This window comes from Neofelis nebulosa, chromosome 2 (assembly GCF_028018385.1).
Source record: "Neofelis nebulosa isolate mNeoNeb1 chromosome 2, mNeoNeb1.pri, whole genome shotgun sequence".
In the NCBI taxonomy this organism is placed as follows: Eukaryota; Metazoa; Chordata; class Mammalia; order Carnivora; family Felidae; genus Neofelis; species Neofelis nebulosa.
The window spans coordinates 129,963,109-129,984,504 of NC_080783.1; the positions used below are offsets into that span (position 1 = coordinate 129,963,109).

The window sequence follows — 21,396 nt, forward strand, 5'->3', positions numbered from 1 at the left end:
TGGCCCACAGCGATCATGACACAGAGTCTAGGACCTATTGCTGCAACTTGAAGGGACAAGTCTTCTTGCTTCCTTGCATATACATCACTCTGTCAAAGTCCTGCTCTTTCTTGAGAGCTCAGATAAAGTCCTATCTTTTCTCTCCAGATTCTTTCCAGATTCTTCAGGCAGCAGTGTTTCACATTTCTTACAGTCCAGAGCATTATTGTTAGGACCACTGTTAACTGCACCTGTTGCAATTGTTTATATTTCTGTCTTCCTGAATAAGTGCAGTAAATAGTGAGATCCTAGGGGACAGGGTCTTTTCTTTTCTACCTCTATAGCCCACTCAGTACCAAATTGAAAGCAAATGTGTATGAATGTTCAGTACATAATTATTTACATTTCTCACGCAGAGTCTCTATGTGCATATAGCTATTTGCTTCTGATTGTGTGTAGTTACTAGTCTGGATATGTGTGCTTTTTACAATGAGGTGGAGATGCAGACGAAATATCAAGTATAGTCTCACATCCAATGTGGAGGCTAAAGAGTGCTCCATAGATCATCATCTTTGTCTCAACATAACTACTGAAACCATGAAAAAATTTATTTATTTATTTATTTTTTTTAACATTTTATTTTATTTTATTTTTGGGACAGAGAGAGACAGAGCATGAACGGGGGAGGGGCAGAGAGAGAGGGAGACACAGAATCGGAAACAGGCTCCAGGCTCCGAGCCATCAGCCCAGAGCCTGACGCGGGGCTCGAACTCACGGACCGCGAGATCGTGACCTGGCTGAAGTCGGACGCTTAACCGACTGCGCCACCCAGGCGCCCCAACCATGAAAAAATTTAAATAATTCTTGGGAAATCCTATAGTGCTTCCTGGGCACACTAATCATTGGTGCTTTCCTTGGGCTACCTTCTGCAGTTGTGTGTATGTCATGTTTCCCCTTGTGATCTCCTTGGACAGGGCTGAGTCATTTCTTTGTATTGACTATGTCTAAAATGACAGGTGCTTTAAAATATAAATATGTGATATTGATGGTAGTGATAATGTCAAGATGGTATCTCCAAACACTGGAACATTGTGTCTGTAAGATTACTTATACTTATGGAATTAATACATACCCTTAGATGGGGAGTTAGAGATTATCTTACTCTAACTTATTCTTACCATTATTTCACTGGCAGGGAATCTGATATGTGAAGAGTTAAGGCATTGCCAGTGGTCTGGAAGCTGAGTCATGATGGAGCTGAGATTCAAACCCAGGCATTTTGCTTCATTGCTCACGGTACTTGTGGTCATCCACATGATAAAATCTGGGCCTTTGGAAGGAAATAAGGGGTTCTTTTAAAAATGCATTTAATTACATAGACTAACTGACACATTCAAGGAACTATGAAATAAAGGTTTTTGATAGTCCCCGTTGCCGCCCCTGAATTATCTTTCATTCAGCTTGCTACCAAAAATCTTTGGTAAATTCATCAGTCCGTTCCCTGCCTAAGTTGTATATTCTGAACTTTACTGAATCTTACTTCAATAATTTAGAATCTCATAATGCCTTGGGCTCATATCAACAATTCCTGCCCAGCAGTGTAATGGAATTGGTTTAGGATGATGAGCTAAATTTTATCTTACTCTATGGAACACCTTAAGGATTAAAAACAGTCATGGTTGTTTGGTCACTATTTAATTATTGTTCCCACACATTGGTAGCAGAGAATTGGGGGGATGGGAGAGGAAGAATCATTTAATTCAAAATTCTAATTAATTGAATTCTGACTAGCTTAAATCTTGGAATTTTTCTATAATTTGTTTATTGAAGAGTAATCCCAGATACAGATGCACGCAAAGTAGAATAAATATATGTGAAATTTGGTAGAAAGAGCAGAGGTTTTGGAGTCCCACAGCCCTGACTTTGCATCTCAGCTCTACACTGTGTGTGACATGTAGGACTAGTTATTTAACTTTTTTGAATCTCATTTTCTTTCCTGTAAAATGGAGATAGTAAGTATCTCATAGAGGTGTCATGTAGATTAAATAAAATGCTCAATTCATGCTAGGAATTCTATAAATTGTAGTTTCCTTCCCTAAATCCTTCACTTCACAGGGAGTGAAGGATTTACCTTCCCCGTAAAATAGAAGGTAGGTTTATAATGTAATGACACATACTGTAAATAATGGTAAAAGATATAATGTTGATTTTGTATATAACTGATGGCTCAACTAGAATGCTAGATTAAATTGCTTGAAAATTTTTTAAGGGATTAGGAAGACTCAGACATTTTATAGATACGACAAAATGTTAATGAGATATCTTCTTTGGTTCCATTAGTGTTGTCATCTTGACTATAAATGAGGAATCTTGCAGCAGGGGAGATCATGAACAAAGTTGGTAGTTTTTGAGAAGCTGCCCTTGAAGACATGTGTGAGTTGTCTGAAGTTTCAAAGCAATTGGTTATATTTTATATATTCATATATAAACTAATATATTAGTTCATATATAATAATTTTATATGTTACATATAATGTATTATATATTTTATTATAAATATATAAATAAATTAATAATAAAATAAAGAAATAAAAATAACTATGTATAATTATATATTATATATAATATGTTTTATATATAATATATAATGTATTTTATATATAATATATTTATTTTATATATAATATATAATTTTATTTTACGATACATATTTATATTATATATTTTATATATAATATATCTTTTATATATAATTTATATATATGTTTTAAATATAAAATACATATTTTGTAGATATTTTATATTATATATAATTTATATATTTTATATAATATATATAATTTATATGTTTTATAATAATAAACATATGTAATATTATATGTAATATGTAATATAATAACATGTGTAATTTATATATTTTATATGTAATATATTTTATTATACTTTATATATATTTTATATATAATACATATTTTATATTTTATTTATATATTTATATAATCATATAATTTATATTTTACATAAATATATATTATATATGATCTATTATTTTATATACTAATATTTATATACTAGTATAATAATATAGCTTATATGCTAATATTTATATACTAATATAATAATTTAATATATTATTATATTAGTTTATATACTAATAAAATATATAATAATTAATATATTATAAAGTAATATATACATTGTAACATATAATACATAAAATATATATTACAAATATTTATATAAATATATATTTTTTATACATTTTACTAGTATATTTTTACTAATATACTCATAGACAGCTATCCTGTCTTGCTGTGATCCCCCTCCCCCAACTTCTTGAGTTGCTTCTCTCTGGGGAGATATTAAAGGAGCAGAATTCCAGCTTGGGAGAGAAGTGTAGCCCTCAGCAGCAGCCTGCTCTGTCCTGGACCAGCTAAGTGGATTCCTCTTTGGGACAGAGAGAAGTCCGGTTTCTATGACAATCTATGGCCGTTCTGCCAAGACTGCCAGCTAGGGTGCCTGGCAGTGCTAATTGCTATGCAGACATCCGTTCATTAGACTTTGACCTAGAATTACTATCATCTTTCACAAGGTAGGCAATGAATCATTGTTTTTGGCCCTTGCTTTGTCTCCTTCAGCCTAAGTTTGATTTGGATCAGAAATGCAGTCTCTGTAGGTCATTACCCATCTCAGCCAGGAAGGTTCCTGAGGTGTAATTTTGATAAGGTTTTATTTGGAACAGGGTATTAGCTAATAGTCTAAGAGCTCAGAGGGAATTGATTGTAACCCAGCTCTGCCACTCAGTGGCTCTGAGATCTTGGACAAACTATTTGAGTCCTTTAAGCCAGTTATTTCATCTGTAAAAAGGGGTAACAATATTTTCATCCTCACAGGATTAGGATTGCCATGAGATATGGGCAGGGATGAGGCGGGAAGAGACTCTAATGCCTGTGCTGGCATCTGGAAGGAGAACATGCAACTAAATGACCGGATACCTGGATGGCTGGCACCTGCATCCCAATGCTTGCAGCCAGCCACCATCTAGACCCAATAGTTCTCCATTGGGTTCTCCTCATCCTTAGTAATTCAGTGTATTTCCCTTCCCACGTTTGAGACTACTGAAAAGCTATGAAGAAACCTAGGACAACCAAGTAGCAATGTGAATTCACAAGTTTTGTTACTTCTCTCAGTAACCAATAAATAGGATTCATTTGGTGTTTTTTATATAATTCTCATTTTATACTCTAATCTTACTCTTAGAATTCTGGAGAGAACTACAGATGCTGAGTGCTTTACTTTGGTTAGCCTAAGATAAAATACCCAGGAGGAGGTAAGTTCAGGTGCATCCTACCTAAAGAAGTAAAACCGATGACCAAGAATAAATATTTATTGAGAATCTAATATTTGCTGGATACTCTGGCCATTGAGGCAGTAATATAAAGACTGGAGCTGTGGAACATGACCTTCTATCAAGGTCACATAACAGTTGCAGAGAACTAGGGCGGGTTTGAATCCCAGATCTGTGATGTCACCTCTCTGAGATTAATGTTTGTAATCTGCAAAATTAGGCAAACCCTCTAATGCTAGGCACGGGGTCTGGGACTCCTAGTAAATAATAGCATTTATTTTCCCATCCATGCACCAAAAGTGAACATTGGTATTGGAGTCCATGTATGAAGCCACTGGAAATGAGTGCTGAAGTTCTTCCAGAAAACATTTTAGAATGAGGTGGGAATTCAACAACACTAATTTACCATGGACCACTTTCAGAAGGGTTGTGTGATGGCAGAACAATTTCCAAGTGGGATTTCGCTCATGTGAAAACAACTGCATGTGAACAGAGGAAAAAAAAAGTTTCTGTATTTTGAAAAATGTAGTGGTAATACTTAAATGAAGATTAATTTTTTCCCCTGTGGCTACACTGTGACTTTGAATGAAACCAATTAATTCCCACTGTGTGCAGCTAAACATCATTGTCTCACTGATGCTGGAGCCAACGCTGCCCCAACCATGACTCACTGGGAGCACTTGTTTAAGTGGAAGAATTTTGCCTTTCTGCATTGTTAGCTGTCCCAACCTTTGATTTTTCTCTGTGAACATGGGTCCTAGTCTCTGCTAAACATGGGCATTTTTTCTTGCCACAATACCCAAACTACCTACATGTGAGGTATATTTTTTTCTCCAGATGCATTTAAAAAAAAACCCACAATTTTTAGTCCTTTCCCTCATCCCCACTTTTTTTCTGCTGTAGCTCTCCGCCTTTCATACAAAGGACCAGAGCCCAGCCCCTGTGAGTGCTGGGCAGCCAGCAAAGTCTCAACATGCTGCTGGTGTGGGAGGGGATTCTGTGTGAGCAAGCTGGCTGCCACATCTGGGGGAGGCCCGAGTGATGAAAGATGGCAGCTGAGATGATGGGAGAGGAGTCAGTTTCCGGGAGGCAGGGGAAGGCTCCTCTCTTATTCCCCTCGCCTAGATCCAAATGCCATTTGTGTGAATCAGCTGCCACTTGGCCTCAAGGGACTTTGCTGCCAGATGCTCACTCCCCTTCCCCCTTCTTGAAGCGAGGGCCAAATTCCCTCCTGACCTCTCCACCTGCAGTAGATGTCTTCTAGGGCCACTTGACTGTCGCAGGGCGTTCAGGGTACAGCAGCAGGCTTTTCTCTCATGCAGAATGTTATAGGGCTCTGAAAGTAACAATGAAGGAGCTGGAGTTACTCTGAGTCACATCAGTGAGCATCTTTGTGGGCACGTTCTCTAACATCGTTGAGCATTTACTGTGTGTGGGCTCTGTGCTAACTCCTGGGTATGCATCATCTCATTTACCTTGACAACAACCCTAGGAGATACCTACTAATATACCTACTATAAAGTCCTTTGGACTTTATTGTGGTGGCAGGAAAGGCAGGGTTTAAACTCCAGGTCCACTGTGCTGTATTACTTCCCTTTATAGAGAAAAAATCTAGAATGTGAGGTGCAAGGAAATCTTGCTGTTTGTAAGCCTGAACATGTGGGTTGTGGAGGAACCAGAAAAGTCCTGAGGTTGGAATCTCTCCTAGCCACTGGAGGGCAACAGCAGTGATGCAGAAGAGCCCCCCTGACCCACCCAAGGCACCTGCATTTGCCTTAGAACTCTGCCATTCTCTGGAAAAATTGCCAGCGGGGATACCATGTCAAATGACAGGAAGGTTCCAGTAGCCCTCAGCGGCTGCTACTTGCTGCAGCAAATACTGCCGCGCGTCCTCTGGTTGCTGTGGGTGGCTGCTCCAGGGTACTCTGCCTCATCCATCTGATATTGTCCTGAATAATTCCAGAATGCCACTTTGGTGAATGGACTCCACCTTATTGCTGCTACCCTTACCTTGGTCTCAGTGGTGACTCAGCTGGTCCATGGTATTGCCCTCCCCACATGCCTGCTGTGGTTTGCCCATAATGCTTCTCAAAACCTGGATTAGCACCCGAGAGAACCTCTGTTAGCACATGTTTGCAGAACTTTCCATTCCACACCCAGTCCTTACCATCTGCCTCCTTCTCCTCTCAAACCATTTTGAAGCAACTCGGAAATTCTAATGAACTTTGCATAAAGCTATAAACTTGGTGTCTTTGTCCCAAAGACTTGACAGTCTTTCCCTTGCGGTTGCCTTTCTGACCATTAAACTAGAATCACAAGATTACAGAGATGCATGGACTACAATGTATGATTTAGGATTGTTTGGTTGCAAGCAAAGAACCTAAACCTGGCTAATGTAACACCATGAATACTCTAGAGAGGGACTGTCTGGAGAGAGAGGGAGAGGGAGTAGGAAGGGAGAGGGAAGGAGAAAACTCCAACCAGTGCTATTTTCTATTATTCTACTAGATACTTAGTTTTCAGAAAGGAGACTGGTCTGTCACATACCCTTGGTAGGACACCTTTGTTGACCATCCACCAAGACCATGTGCTATGGGATATAGGACATGCACTAAAGGAGTCTTTAGATGAAAGGGAGGTGAATGCTGCCCAGGCACAAATGTCCACCAAAGGCAAGTGGAGATACCTTGATCTCTTTCCAAAGCATTTCTAAACGTTACTGTGAAAACTTTCCCTAGCTTTAGTTTCTTCGTAACCTAGGGTTCAACTTTTTGGTAGTAAAAATAAACAAATTGCTCTAAGAATAAAACTTGCTAGTGAATTATGGCTTTAACTCAAAATTTAATATTTGACCATTTCAAGATTGCTGGTGGCATTTATGAGCATAACTGAATAGGGACATGTCAGAACCTGTGTGCTCCAGGGCTGCCTGCATAAGTTTTTTGTATCCTGTTAGTTTAGACAGCTTGAAGATGCTTAGACAGACATGCTTGATGTTGAATTTCTCCATCTATCATGAGTGCCCACGCACATGCTCACTGTTTGCATTAGTAATTTTGCCTTGGGCAAGTATGGCCTTATGCTAAAAGAAAAAAAAAAAAACAAAAAAAAACCCCCAACCTATTAGAGGACTGCCCTTCCTGGAGTCTCTCCCAGGATCTTGGCTGTGGGCCTCTCCAGCTCTGTTATCAATTCCCCTATGTTCCCGAGTTAGTTAACAAAGGTCTTTTTAACAGTTGGTTTGTTCAGCTTTCTTCCTCTAAGAAGCCAGGCGTAGTGAGGTCTTACAGTCTGCAGTTTGCCGGCTCCTCTGAAAGGGCTGTGGAAACTCGTTCTAACACAATTCATTAGAAAATGAAATTAAGCATAAATCTTGAATTCTATTAAGAAGTCTCATTAGCAAGATGTCTAAAGAATCTCATTCTAAGGTGGTTTTACCTGTCAGGCATGGGCTTTGAGGACAACCTTCTTGTGAGTCTTCAGATTCCTCTGCAGACCTTTTTACAGTCTGGCCGTGTCTTCTGCCCTCATTTCTAACCACTAGCTTCACACAATCCTTTCTGCTCACTTCATACACACAGTATTTCTGTCCCTCCACAAAACTTAATGGTCTCTGATCTTCTTGTACATCCTTAGGCCTCTGAGTTTTTGTATATGCTGTTTTATTCTTTTTTATTTTTATTTTTATTTATTTGAGAGAGAGAGAGAGAGAGAGAGAGAGAGAGAGAGAGAATCTTAAGAACTCAATCCCAGGACTCTGGGATCATGACCTGAACTAAAATCAAGAGTTGGACACTCAATCAACTGCGCCACCCAGGCACCCCACTGTTTTATTCCTTTAATGCCCACCCATCTGCTTTCCCACTAAGTGCACACCTTCCTCTCTTCCCACCTCTTCACCCATCACTCCACCCCCAACCCCATCCATCACCCACCTCTGCCCCAGCAGCTACTTGCTCCCTTCTTCTGTGCCTCTGTACCAATCTGAATCTACCCCTGCCCTGACACTCCTTTTTTCATAATCATGCTTTTGGGCTGCCTCCTCCACTAGACAATGAGCCTGGGCACATGGCACATGTTCAGTAACTCCGAATGCTCACAGTGGGAAAGCATTTAGGCAAAATACAGTCAACATAAATTAGTAGAAGTCATGAATGGTCCAGAGTGATTGTCAGAACCCAAAGCTAGTGACAACAGTATTTGAAATGAGATGTCTTGACTCAGGAGCTTGATGTGTCCTGTATTTTTTTTGCCTTTGGTAATAAGTAGTATTTATTAAGAGCTCTTTTGCAGGAGCTGTGTTTGGAGGCTGAGAAACAAATGGAAACAAGTCCCAGCCGTCGGTGCTATAAAACTCATGTCCGTGATGGCCACAATCAAAATGTACTATTAAAGAAAGTGAACAACATACTGTGCTTCCCACTTTGCTGCTGGAGCTAACCCTTCACTCTGTGGTTTACGACTCTGCTCTAGGAAAGGAAAGAGCATCCCTAAAAACTTGTTAGAGATAGCCGGTTTCGTGAGAATGCAGATGGTTTTTTATCTTCGATTTAAATCTTGGAAACTGCTTCTTGAAGTTTTTTGGAAAACCTTAGCTTCAGCTGGCAAAAGTTTTAGTACCCTAAAGGGAGAAGAGGAAGAGCGAGGTTTGGATTTAATGCAGCACAAAGGAATTCAGAGTCCTCTTTATCTCTGATTCTGACATTTCTGCGTGTAACTTACATGGCATCCTCACGTTAAAATGTAATCACTTTAAAAGCACTAAACCATCCCATTTTAAAATAATCACAGAATTATTATAGCCACAAAGTAAAAAAGCATTCATACTTTCTTTATTCAAAAGCAGATTTTTGTATAGGTGGCATGTCTATGTCCCTCATTAGGTCAGATAATACCAGTTCAACATTCTCCCTCCTGCAGCCCACTGTTTCATGGTCTTTGAGGTCCCAGATTTCCTTAGGATGCTTGAAAGTTCCAGAGAGCTTATTTCCTCTTGACCTATTCTAAGTCAATCTAATATATCCCTAAGTCAACTAGGGTCAAACTCTTTCATGGGTTTCCATTTGGGTGCAAAAAAATTCCCATTTCCAGCAAGTATTTTGTGAGTAACAGAAGGTTTTGTGATATATCACCTAATCCCATTGGCTCTGCCCTAAGACTTTTAATCATTCTCCCTCTGTTAGTTCTTTTCTCCCCAAACTTTGTCCTTTAGGGTGTTGGCTTCTACTTCAAATGGACTTATCAAGAAATCTTCTCAAAAAAAAGTGGGGCTTGCCTTAGGCCCTGTGCTTAACAGGCCCATCCTGGCCCTTCTGTGGCTGCATTCCACATGAAGGGCAGGAAGTCATAGAGCCAGGGGATGTGTCACTGGGGAATCTGCATCCCCTTCTTTTACACTGTGCTTCAGGTACCGAGGATCCCCAACTACCCTGCCAGAACTCCCTCTGGCTTGCTTCCAAAGGCCTGCACGGGCTCTTTGGCTCACATCTTTTGTCTTCTCGAGGGCTGATGTGCTGCTGATATGCTCATTCCCAGGACTGGTGGATGGTCAGGGGTCAGCTGTGTGGGCAGACTTGTGGACAGAACTGAGATATCCATGTGAGTAAGGCCTCTGTGGAATGGCACAGAGCCAGGGGTGTGAGAAGAAGTGGGCCATAGGCTATGGGTCATGAACAGGGGCCAGGCCAGATCTCCTGGGCCTTCACATTTTGTTGAGAAACTCCAAATTGTCTGAGAGTTCTTAATTCTAACCTAGACTCCCAGATCATCAACAAAGTGCATTTATCAAGGTAGACGTGTAGAGTATATTTTATTCAACTGCTTGTTAGTCTGATTTATAACTTGTAAATATTTAGATATATGATGTGTGGCTTCTATTTGTACTTTTGCCCCAGGCTGGCCTGCTGTACTTAAAATATATTTTCCTTCTAGATGTTCAGACTATAACGGTTTTTTCCCATCTCATGATATGTGGGTTTGCTTAAAGGAGGATACCCCCAGATTTAAAAGCCAGATGGAGTATTTATAAATAACCAGAGAATCTTGATGCTGCTAAGCTAATTGTGTTTCTAAACAACTTATTGAGACATTCACATATAAGATACATTAAAAATACAAAATGCAACTACTGGTATATATCCTATTAAATGAATCAAGAGAGTTTATGAAATGAATAATTATATAAATTATTTATAGGTTATATAAATCTGAGAAAACTTTAATAGAGTGCTAAATGAAAAAAATAAGTTATACAATAGGGTATAGAACAAAGTGGCACTTTTATTTTTAAAAAATGTGGCCCCTGGGTGGTTCATTCGGTTAAATGTCCAACTTTGGATCAGGTCATGATTTCGCAGCTCATGAGTTCGAGCCCTGCATCAGGCTCTGTGCTGACAGCTTGGAGCCTGGGGCCTGCTGCAGATTCTGTGTTTCCCCTTCTCTTTATGCGCCTCCCCTGCTGTCTTTCTCTCTCTCTCAAAAATAAACATTAAAAAAATATTTACCACACACACAAAAAGGAAAGAGTACATACCTAAATGGAATAGAAGGTCTTTGGATGGAATTCTTGGTTATTTTATATTTTGTATCTTTTGAACTCTTCTGCACTGATCATGTATTACTTTTGTAAAATAAAATTAAAATAACAGTACAGGAAGAAAATGCTTGAAAGCCAAGGTAGTAAAAGACATTGTTGGATTTCTTTCCCCTGTTGATTATATAACAATAAAATGGTTATATTTTGTTCTATGTTCCACTCAAGGAAATTTTTTTTTTTTTTTTTTTACAGGGTCGGATCTGTAGGGCCTGGGAGGTTTCTGCTGAGTTTATACAGTGTATGTTTAATTTAATTTCAATTTTACAGAGGGTCAAAGGATCAAGTCAACACACATTGATGCAATAAAGGAAGCTTTTCACTTTATCTGGACCTCCTGTGTTGAGATGTTTTCTGGCTTCTTTTAAATATAAAGAAGTTAGTGGACTCAGAATTTCACATATGATAAAAGAGCATCAAGGTTTCCATTGCATTTTATTTATTTTGTGGTCATTAAACAAAATGGTGGGACCTACTCAGATTGGCATGTGTTTTTGTAACTGTTACACAGATTTTCCTGAAACTTGAACAAAGGTTATAAATATTTGATTTACTGAGACAGCACTATAGTTCACAGACCTACTAGCCTTTGCATGAGTGGTTATCATAAACAGATTATTCATCAGCTTTCTGTTGTTCTTGTTAAGACAATTAAAATACTTAGATTAAAAGACATTTTTTTTACTAATTATCTCTGTCAACTCCTAATAGAGCTCACGTGATTTTATAAATTGGTGACCTCTTCAGCCATTGCATTTTATTGGCTAAAGAATGTTGTACAACTTGGATTTTTTATGAACATAAAAGCTTTGGTTCCAAACCATACTTAAAAAATTGTCAGGCCAGATGCTCCCCTATTAGAGAGACCCTTCCTTAATCTGCCTGACACATAGGAGAGCCAATTAACTAGTTAATTAGTTGATTTATTAATGTTGACGATTCAAAAAAAGATTTCTCAACTTCACCTTCTTGAATACTGCAGTATTTCCAACTCTCATTATTTTCTTTTGAAGTAACAAGCTCTTAGTGAATATATTTTATGTTCCTATTACTATGCAAGGCTGGAGGAGTTAGGAAAACTGGAAACAAAAGGCAGCAGAACAAATTGGGGTGATGGCATGTGTCATGGGCTGCTCTTGGGTTTTGGCATCAGACAGACATCGGTTTGAATTCTGGTTCTGCTACTTATTGGCTCGATTGTGTGACTATGGGCAGTTTATTTAGTTGTCAGAAGCTCTACTGAAAAGCTTAATAAAATCCACCTTTCAGACTAGGAGTGAACATAGTGCATGTGAGTATCTGACACTTGGTGGAGGTAAAGCCAGTGGAGAGGAACAGAATGAGAAACAGCACAAAAGCAGTCATGGGAAGGGAAACGAAGGAGGAAAGAAGATTCGGTAGTTGAACAGCAAACTATTCCCAGTGGGGTTTCAAAGGCTCTTTGTATTCTAAAGATCTTTATTTAAATAACCTTTAACTTTCCTTTTGGGGGGATGACTAGTCCTTGTTCTTTTTTTTTTTTTTTAATTTTTTTTTCAACGTTTTTTATTTATTTTTGGGACAGAGAGAGACAGAGCATGAACGGGGGAGGGGCAGAGAGAGAGGGAGACACAGAATCGGAAACAGGCTCCAGGCTCCGAGCTATCAGCCCAGAGCCTGACGCGGGGCTCGAACTCACGGACCGCGAGATCGTGACCTGGCTGAAGTCGGACGCTTAACCGACTGCGCCACCCAGGCGCCCCTAGTCCTTGTTCTTTTAACTAGTTTTTCCTAACTAGTGTTTCCTCACAACCTCCATTTTCAACCCCTTAATCGTCATGGCTTTCCTCCCGTAGTTTCATACGTCTCTCTCTGGGTGTGGATACTGGGAGTTTGAACAGTCCTCAATGCCCATGAAGACAGTGGAAATAAGAATGACATCACTCTTGCTCTCTCCTTCTCTGTAATTAGTCAAGAGAAAGAGAAGTGAGCAGCAGAGGACAGTTTAAATATATGTTCCTAGGGGTGCCTGGGTAGGCTCAGTCAAAGGCTAAGTGTCTGACTGTTGGTTTCAGCTCAGGTCATGATCTCATGGTTCGGGAATTTGAGCCCCGTGTCAGGCTCTGCGCTGCAGTGAGGAGCCTACTTGGGATTCTCTCTCTCTCTCTCTCTCTCTCTCTCTCTCTCTCTCTCCCTCCACCTGCCCTCTCTCAAAATAAATGAACTTTAAATATATGTGTCTAAGTATATGTTACTGACCAAGTACGCTGCAAAGAGCCGGTGTAGTAGTGATTGCTAACACTTTTAGAGTACCTCCCGTGTGCCAGGCACTGGTCTAGGTATTTTATACATACTAATTTAGTAACCTCACAGCAACTCAATCCAGTATATACTAATTTATCCCCATTCCATAGACCGAAGTACAGAGAGGTTATATAATGTATCCAAAGATACAGAACTAGCAAGTGACAGACATGGGAGTTGAACGTTCACAATCTGACTTCAGCAAAGGCACTTGTAACCACTGGGCTATTTGACCTCACACTAGTTAAAGACACTAGGTCTTGAGTACTTGAATAAATAATTTGGCAAAGCTGGGGGTGGAAGTGGGAATGGAGTAGTTTCATGGGGGTGACATGAGCTGATGATCTCTATTGCATTGGAGAAGTGAAAAATAAGATTGGATTGACAATTTGGAGACAAATTATTTCTCAAAATGTGTGACATTATAGTCTTTTATGAAGAGTATTAAATAGGATAGGTTATAAGGAATTCCTGGAGATTCAGGGCTAGGAAACATGATGAGAAGTTGATCCCGTGGGAGAATGAATTAATAAGGTTACAGATCACACCTGAAAGGATAAGGTCCAGGTAAGACGAAAAAACAAAACCAACAATCCAAAAATGCTTGATGATAATTAAGATGAACACAATGCAGTCAAATCTTTCATGGTTTTGAATCTGATGGACTGGGAGAGAGTGTGGGTGCCTTTAGAATCAGAATTTTGAGTTGGAAGAGACTTTAGAAAAAAATCTAGTCCAACTCACTTAACCAGTTAAGAAAAACCAAAGCCCAAGAGATTGCCCTAGGGCACAAGGGCAGATGTGGGGAATTAGGGGTAGAACCCTGGTTTTCTGCCAGTGGTTCAGTGTGTTACCCAGACACTGAGCTTCTATAGCTTAGCAGATGCTCTCTAGAACTTAAAACATGGCTGCAAGTGGATGCGTGTGGATGGGCGGGCTGTGTGTGAAGCCCATGACGCATTTAGGACCGTACTTGCTACAGTCATGACCAGCAGTTTGACTGAAGTGGGAAATTGATAAGAGGAGCCATTTTAGGGAAAACTTACCATATATGTATGTATGTGTGTGCACGTGTGTGTGTGTGTGTGTGTGTGTGTGTATTTTTTAACCAGGTCATTTTTTGATGGGAGAGGAAGGAATAGATTGTGGATAATGACTTTGCACTTCATAGTTTCTTTGAATGTAGAAAAGAAATGTCAACTGTGTTATAGTTTGTTCTCAAAAGTAAGCAGATTTGGATGAGTATTGACTGAAACTAGTTTATTTTTAAGGGAGAATGTTTTTCTTTTCATTTTGGAGACTAGGAACTTTAGATGTTTTGCATGAAATTTTACTAAGCATTGATGAGACAATTATTCACTTAGAGACTCTACAAAATTCACTTTTACTTGAAGAGGATGTTAATGAATGATTTTCTATATTTCCTGATAATTCTGTATAATCCTCTGTTGAATTTCAAATACATTTTATCTTCTAAGATAATTAGGTAGAGTCAGAGGACAGTAATGTGTAATCTTGGTTCTACAAGATTAATTTATTACTTTTCTTCTTCATGGAAGCCTCAGGGTTTAAAACACTTCATAATTGAATATTTATTCCTTATTTAATTGAAGTTACAAGTTCTTTGAAATAAATCAAGATAAAGTATTCCATGTTGACATGAAAGTATCCTTTTGGCATGTGTTGGTGGGAACTTGGGCACTGGTTTTTCTTTATGGGAAAAAAACCTTTTTATCTTGGGCTGTGAACTTTATAAGTTCTAATGTAAAACATGTTATTGATGGGAGCCTAACTGGTGTAAAGCCACAGGAACAGCAAAACTGATTTTGTTTTTTTTTTTAATACTATGTGGCAATGAGAAAGAATGAAATATGGCCTTTTGTAGCAACGTGGATGGAACTGGAGAGTGTGATGCTAAGTGAAATAAGTCATACAGAGAAAGACAGATACCATATGATTTTATGTTTTAAACGGTTACTTTTCTTGACCACAAGATCTCTCCTGTCCACACTACAATTAAATCTATCATTTGCTTTCCTCCTCTTATATTTGATAATATCCCTTTCTTGTTAAAAGGAATTGTTAATAGCAGAGAATTTGCTTCCTCATCATACAAAATTTATGAAAGATAAGAGAAAAAGAAAACAACAGATGAGATAAGATAGTAACAATTGCCATATACATTTTTAATAAAAAATTTAAGCTTCTGAACTTATTCAAAAATTAAAAAAAGAACAAAACTTGAAGTCTAAAACAACATTTATTTTCCATATTAAACCTAAGATCTGTGGGCAATCCTTTTCCCTTCGGAGCCTTTGAAGCAAACCACTTACTTCTCATGGGTGCTTCTTGAAAGGAAATATTGTTCCTTTTGAAACCATTCATTTGAGAATGATTGGACTTGGATTTTAGCCCTATTGTTTTTTCAGCATAAAATAATGTGGTTTTTTTTCAGTAATATTTTTTAGGATTTTTATTCATCATTTATTAATTAGAAACACTCTATGATTTTTTAATCAGTGTTGGTTAGAAGAAAGGAAAATATATCTAGATAGCTTAAGCAGGGAATCTTCCTTAAGTGAGTGGCAAAAATATTAGCTCATTCATGATTAGGAAAAATAGGAAAAAATATAAATGCTTGTTCCTAAAATTATAAGATTCAAAAATGCATCCTTACTAAAATGAAACATTCTTTTTTTTAAAGGATTAGCAGGGTGGGTAGACATCCTAAGTACTGTGCTTTTTTTTTTGGCAATATTTATTTTCCTGGCTAAACAGAATCCAATTGATTAAAAGTGACACTACTTCTTTGGTTTTTTTTTTAAAAGAGCCTATGGGGACCTGGGTGGCTCAGTTGGTTGAGCATCCAATTTTGGCCCAGGTCATGATCTCCGGGTTTGTGAGTTTGAGCCCCATATGGGGCTCTGTGCTGTCAGTAAAGAGCCCACTTTGGATTCTCTGTCCCCCTCACTCTCTGCCCCTCCCCCTCTTGCTCTCTCTCTCTTTCACTCTCTCTCTCTCTGTCTCCCCAAAATAAATAAACCTTTAAAAAAAAAAGCCTATGGAATGGTTTGCTGTAGATTTTAATACATGGGTGGGAAAGTGGGGATGATGCCAGAGAGCCCTGCTAAAGTAGAGACGAGTTCTCTGAGTCCCTGCAACCTATATATTAGAAGAAATAAACAAATAAACTCTTTGTGTTGTTTGTAGCCAGAAACTTTGATTTTAAATTCTCTCCTATGGGCTCAGAATACGACAAGGGTTTGCTGGTGGGTGTTACTCTCCCTAGTAGTGCTCCACTGAGGTCTCAGAGACTATTTGTTCTAGTAGGTGACAGCATGAGACAACCATAGACGTCATGGGACCATAGGGGTGGGAGGGTGAAGGGTAGGGGGTTAATCGGGGGAAGGAGGAGGGAGAGAAGCACCAAGGTGTGGTAACAATGAGGGGTCAGGGGGTAGTTGGTATCATTGGTATTAACAGAAGAGAGGATGCTCAGGGGACTGGGGATGCGATGCTACTGACCCTATAGCAGTGTAACTACATGTAGATGCTTTAGAAATCATTAGATATAATGTTATTTCTAGCAGGTAGAGGGGAAGTAGGGCTTTGAGAGGGGACACAGAGTTTAAATGTGCACATGGCCAAAAAGGCAATAGTGAGAATAGCAAATACAATTTGTACAGTTAAGAATAGCATACTTCATTTTGGATGCACACTTTTATAAATCATTATAAAGTCCATCAATGTAAAGATTTTTGTCTGTCTTATTTGTCGCTGAATCTCTAGCATTAGAAAAAAATGGATGATCAATAAATATTTGTTTAATAAATGAGTTAATTATCAAAGACCAATTTGGAACCTTAGAAGGGGAACAAACGGACTCAGATAAGGAAAGTAAATCCCTAAAGTGGAATTGAGACCAGCCTCTAGATACTCCCATTGTAGATTTCATAATCCCTGGGGAAGGAGGGATTACATTTCCATAAAACCACACCTGTAGAAGACATATGGAATGGGCCTCAATGAATATTTTATGAAGCATGTATAAGTCTGCTGTTAAGTTGCTTCAATAATTTTTCACTAGTGTTTTTTCCCTCTACAGTCCAAATTAAAAAAAAAAAAACTTTTACGTTTTATTTTATTTTTGAGAGAGAGAGAGAGAGACTGAGTGCAAGCAGGGGAGGGGCAGAGAGAGCGGCAGACACAACCCAAAGTAGGCTCCAGGCTCTGAGTTGTCAGCACAGAGCCCCATGTGGGGCTCGAACCCACAAACGCGAGATCATGACCTGAGCTGAAGTGGGATGCTCAACCCACTGAGCCACCCAGGCACCCCTACCATCCAAATTTAATAAGACATTTTTATGCTCTGTAAATCAGATATTGAATCCGGATTGGCCCTAACTGACTAACTGGAAGGCACTTAGAAGTGCTGTAGCAGGGGTTCTACCCCTCACTCGGGGGCAGTGTTATAAAGGGCATCTTGGGGCGCCTGGGTGGCTTGGTCGGTTAAGCGTCGGACTTCGGCTCAGGTCACGATCTCGCAGTTGGTGGGTTCGAGCCCCGTGTCGGGCTCTGTGCTGACAGCTCAGAGCCTGGAGCCTGTTTCAGATTCTGTGTCTCCCTCTCTCTGTGGCCCTCCCCCGTTCATGCTCTGTCTCTCTCTGTCTCAAAAATAAATAAACGTTAAAAAAAATTTTTTTTTAAATAAATAAATAAAGGGCATCTTCACAGGGACTAATGTCCAACCGGTCTTCTGGTGGGCACCGCCGTGGATTCAGGTAATACAGAGTGGCAGCTCCACTGGGCTGTCCAACCTCGTAATTTCTGTTATTAGTTTCCAAAGAGTCTTTCCCTTGATCCTGTATCTACTGCTTTCTCAACTGTTCCCTATGCTCTCGGCCCCTGCTTCCTACCCTAATTCTCCTCCAACGCAAATTTAAAATCTTCCGCTGTCTCCAGTAAAACTCATTTTGGTATTCCTCATTTCTTCTAACTCCCCAGTTACAAAGCCTCAGAGCATTTTTAACTTATTCCTGCCTGTTGTCTCCACCAAGTCCAGTTGATTCTTTTTTTTTTTTTTTTCAACATTTTTTATTTATTTTTGGGACAGAGAGAGACAGAGCATGAACGGGGGAGGGGCAGAGAGAGAGGGAGACACAGAATCGGAAACAGGCTCCAGGCTCCGAGCCATCAGCCCAGAGCCTGACGCGGGGCTCGAACTCACGGACCACGAGATCGTGACCTGGCTGAAGTCGGACGCTTAACCGACTGCGCCACCCAGGCGCCCCAGTCCAGTTGATTCTATAAAATGCTCCATAGTTGTTTCTCAGTCTGGGTCTTTTTTGTCTTCTGCTTGTTCAGTGCAGTAACTTCTTATCTGGACACCCGGCCTCCTAAAACTATCATTTTCAGGCATACCGAGGTCAGAGTTTCCATCCCAAGTTCCTGCTTTGATTCACATTTCTCTCTTCAAAAATTCCTGGTGGCTTCCTGGTATCCCTATTCTATCTTGCCTTTGAGAACCTCCATGATGTGGCCCTGCTAACAATCCAATGTGGCTTCCTGATACCATCCCTCTGGACCAGCCAGCCTGCTTCTCATTCCCTGTTCCTCCAAAAAGCTTTGTTTGTTCTGAATTTCTTTTTTGCTCATGTGATTCTTCACTTGGAGAGCCCTTCCTTGCTACAAAATCTTACCTCTTGTGTAAAGACTCTTTAAATGGTTTCATGTTTCTTTGTTCTCCTATTTCCAATAATGTGTTTATTATCTGTATAATTCATTTTGGTCATTGCTCACAGGTCATTTCGCAATATGATTTAATTACTACATGTTTCTATTTCATCATTTCCATTATACATTATTCACTTCTTTATACATGTTCTAGTCCTCAGTCTGGTGCTATATAAACGTAAAGAAACTCAATAAACACTTAGGTACTTGATGAATACCGCTGTGGTTTAATGGAAAGAAACTTCTGTTTTCAGAATGGAATGGAATGGAATGGAATGGAATGGAATGGAAAGAAACTTCTGATTTCAGATTTGCTTCTGATCTCTGCTGCTCCATAGCCATGTAATACGGGAGAGTCACACAACTCCACTGATTCTCAAATTTTATTATTTTCAGAGAAGCATCTGGCTGTTTCATCCAAGGGACCTAGAAATCACAGGTCAGAGTCTAAAACATTGAAGAGATACTCACCCCTTTGGGTGATAACTGTTGAAACTTGGTGATGGGGACAGGATGTGTAGTGACTATCCCTTCCACTTTGGTATAGGTTCAAAATTTTTCATAATAAAAGGCAATCATCATCATCCTGGAGCAGCAGTGAAAAATGCAGAAATTCTGATTTAACAGATTCCTAGATATCCCTTATAAATTCTGATTTTGTGGATTGACGTCATGCTGTTATAAACATTGCTCTAGCTCTCTGAACCTTTTTTTTTTTTTTTCTAACCTGTAATATATCTACTCCGCAGGTCTACTGTGAGTAAAATAAGCTGTGTAAGAACATGAAGTTCAGTTCCTGGCTCACAATCTGAAGCCCAGTATATGTTTAAAATAACATTATCCTGGACCCGTTAGGAAGGACTTCTGCTCTCATAAATGGCCAATGACCATTTATAACCCAGAAGATTAATTTAGACAACCAAGGCCAAGAATGAAAAAGAATGAAAGAAGTGAAAGAATTTGATTGAGTAGTCTGACACGTCCTCTCTTTCTCATGCTCTGCTAAGTGATTTGACCCCTTCTCGGAATGACCTGCAACCAGACTTAATTTGAAGAGCTCAGAGATAACAAATTGCCAATAACCAGGGCATTTCATGGCTGGTCTCACTAGACTGGTGACTAAGCTAATTTTCAACAGCTGGAAGGACTTACCTCTCACACATAAATCATGTATAGTTCAGACATTATGGAGAAAATCATTCTGAAAAACAAACAGACTATACACCTTCTGTAAGTGAAGTGTGATTTAGGATTATTGAGGAAGAATTCTGAGACTTTTATTGAACATATTTTTGTTTTAGGTCACATTTTTATTTGCTCATAGTAATCGCTTATTGATAACTAAATAGATAGCATTTAACACGATGGTTGTACTAGATACTTTATCTTCTTCAGCACTTTTGGAATGAATTTGTTTTAAAATCAAATGGATCACACCATTCCTGAGTTATATTTGTCCCCTGTCTCCAGTCACCACTACCCCCTCTACACCCACACTTTACCCCTTCTAGACTGCTTCTTACACTCTACTCAAAACTTTTAGAGAAAACTGTTTCAAGAAGGTAAAGTCTAGGCAACAGAAAGTTAAATATGCACAAGAATGCTGTAAGTAATATGAAAGCTTTTCGTAGCTAAAGACTAAAGGTAGCATGTCTACAGTGATAGGTCAGAGACTGCTCATTCATTTGTTCATTCATCACTATTTAGTGAGCTCTTGGGAATTCCCAGATGAACTAGACACTGTTTCCTTAAGGATTCTTCTTAAGACCAATAAAAATAACTATCAGACGAAGTAGAAATTATACTGGTGGGGGTGGTTTGAGGATGGGGTTGTCCCTCATTATCAGGGAAGGCCTTTCTGAGGAGGTGGCCCTTTACCTGGGCTTGCAGGAATCTAATGTGGGCAAAGGGATGTGCCGGAACCCTCCTACCCATTCATCATATGCATTGGCTACAGACCTGGCTTAGTTTAGAGCCACGTTTTGTGGCCATGGAGCACAGCAGGGCTTGCATGGCTGATGTAGGATCTGAGTACACTGGCAACATTTATTTAACAGCTGCTCTCATTTGCCACAGTGTGTAACTGGAATGAGATGGCAATTTGGTTTTTAATCCTGTTGCAAAATGACCATTGCTTAGCTCATTCCTGAAAGATCCTTTGAAAAGTGAAATTCAAGGCTTGGATTTTCTCCAGTTTATCTGCAGAGTATGAGAACATTGTGGAGAACTTTTGTATAGAAAACCTGGAGGGAAAGACAGATCAAAAGTAGAGAATATTTTTAAACCTGTATCTCGTTTGGATCAGTTTCCCCAAATAGCAAAGTATTACCTATACCTTTAAATGCAAAAAAGGGTAGTTAAAGCTGACTCCCCAAATAATTAGATTTTATTTAAAAGCTACATGAGAATTTCCTCACTGATACTAGTTTCTGGCTCTTTAGAGATGCAAAAAACTTTTTAA

General features: G+C 39.2%; 1 long non-coding RNA gene across 2 annotated transcripts; it reads left to right on the plus strand.

Annotated features, from left to right (window-relative positions):
* The first annotated feature begins 1,174 nt into the window (after positions 1-1,174).
* Positions 1,175-20,374, plus strand: LOC131504274 (uncharacterized). Of its 2 annotated transcripts, none has more exons than XR_009257895.1 (5): positions 1,175-1,275; positions 2,320-2,412; positions 3,279-3,571; positions 4,240-4,309; positions 19,685-20,374. It is a non-coding gene; the product is annotated as an uncharacterized LOC131504274 (long non-coding RNA). The 2 variants fall into 2 exon arrangements; XR_009257896.1 differs by lacking the exon at positions 19,685-20,374 and adding an exon at positions 4,628-5,789.
* Positions 20,375-21,396: the final 1,022 nt, after the last annotated feature.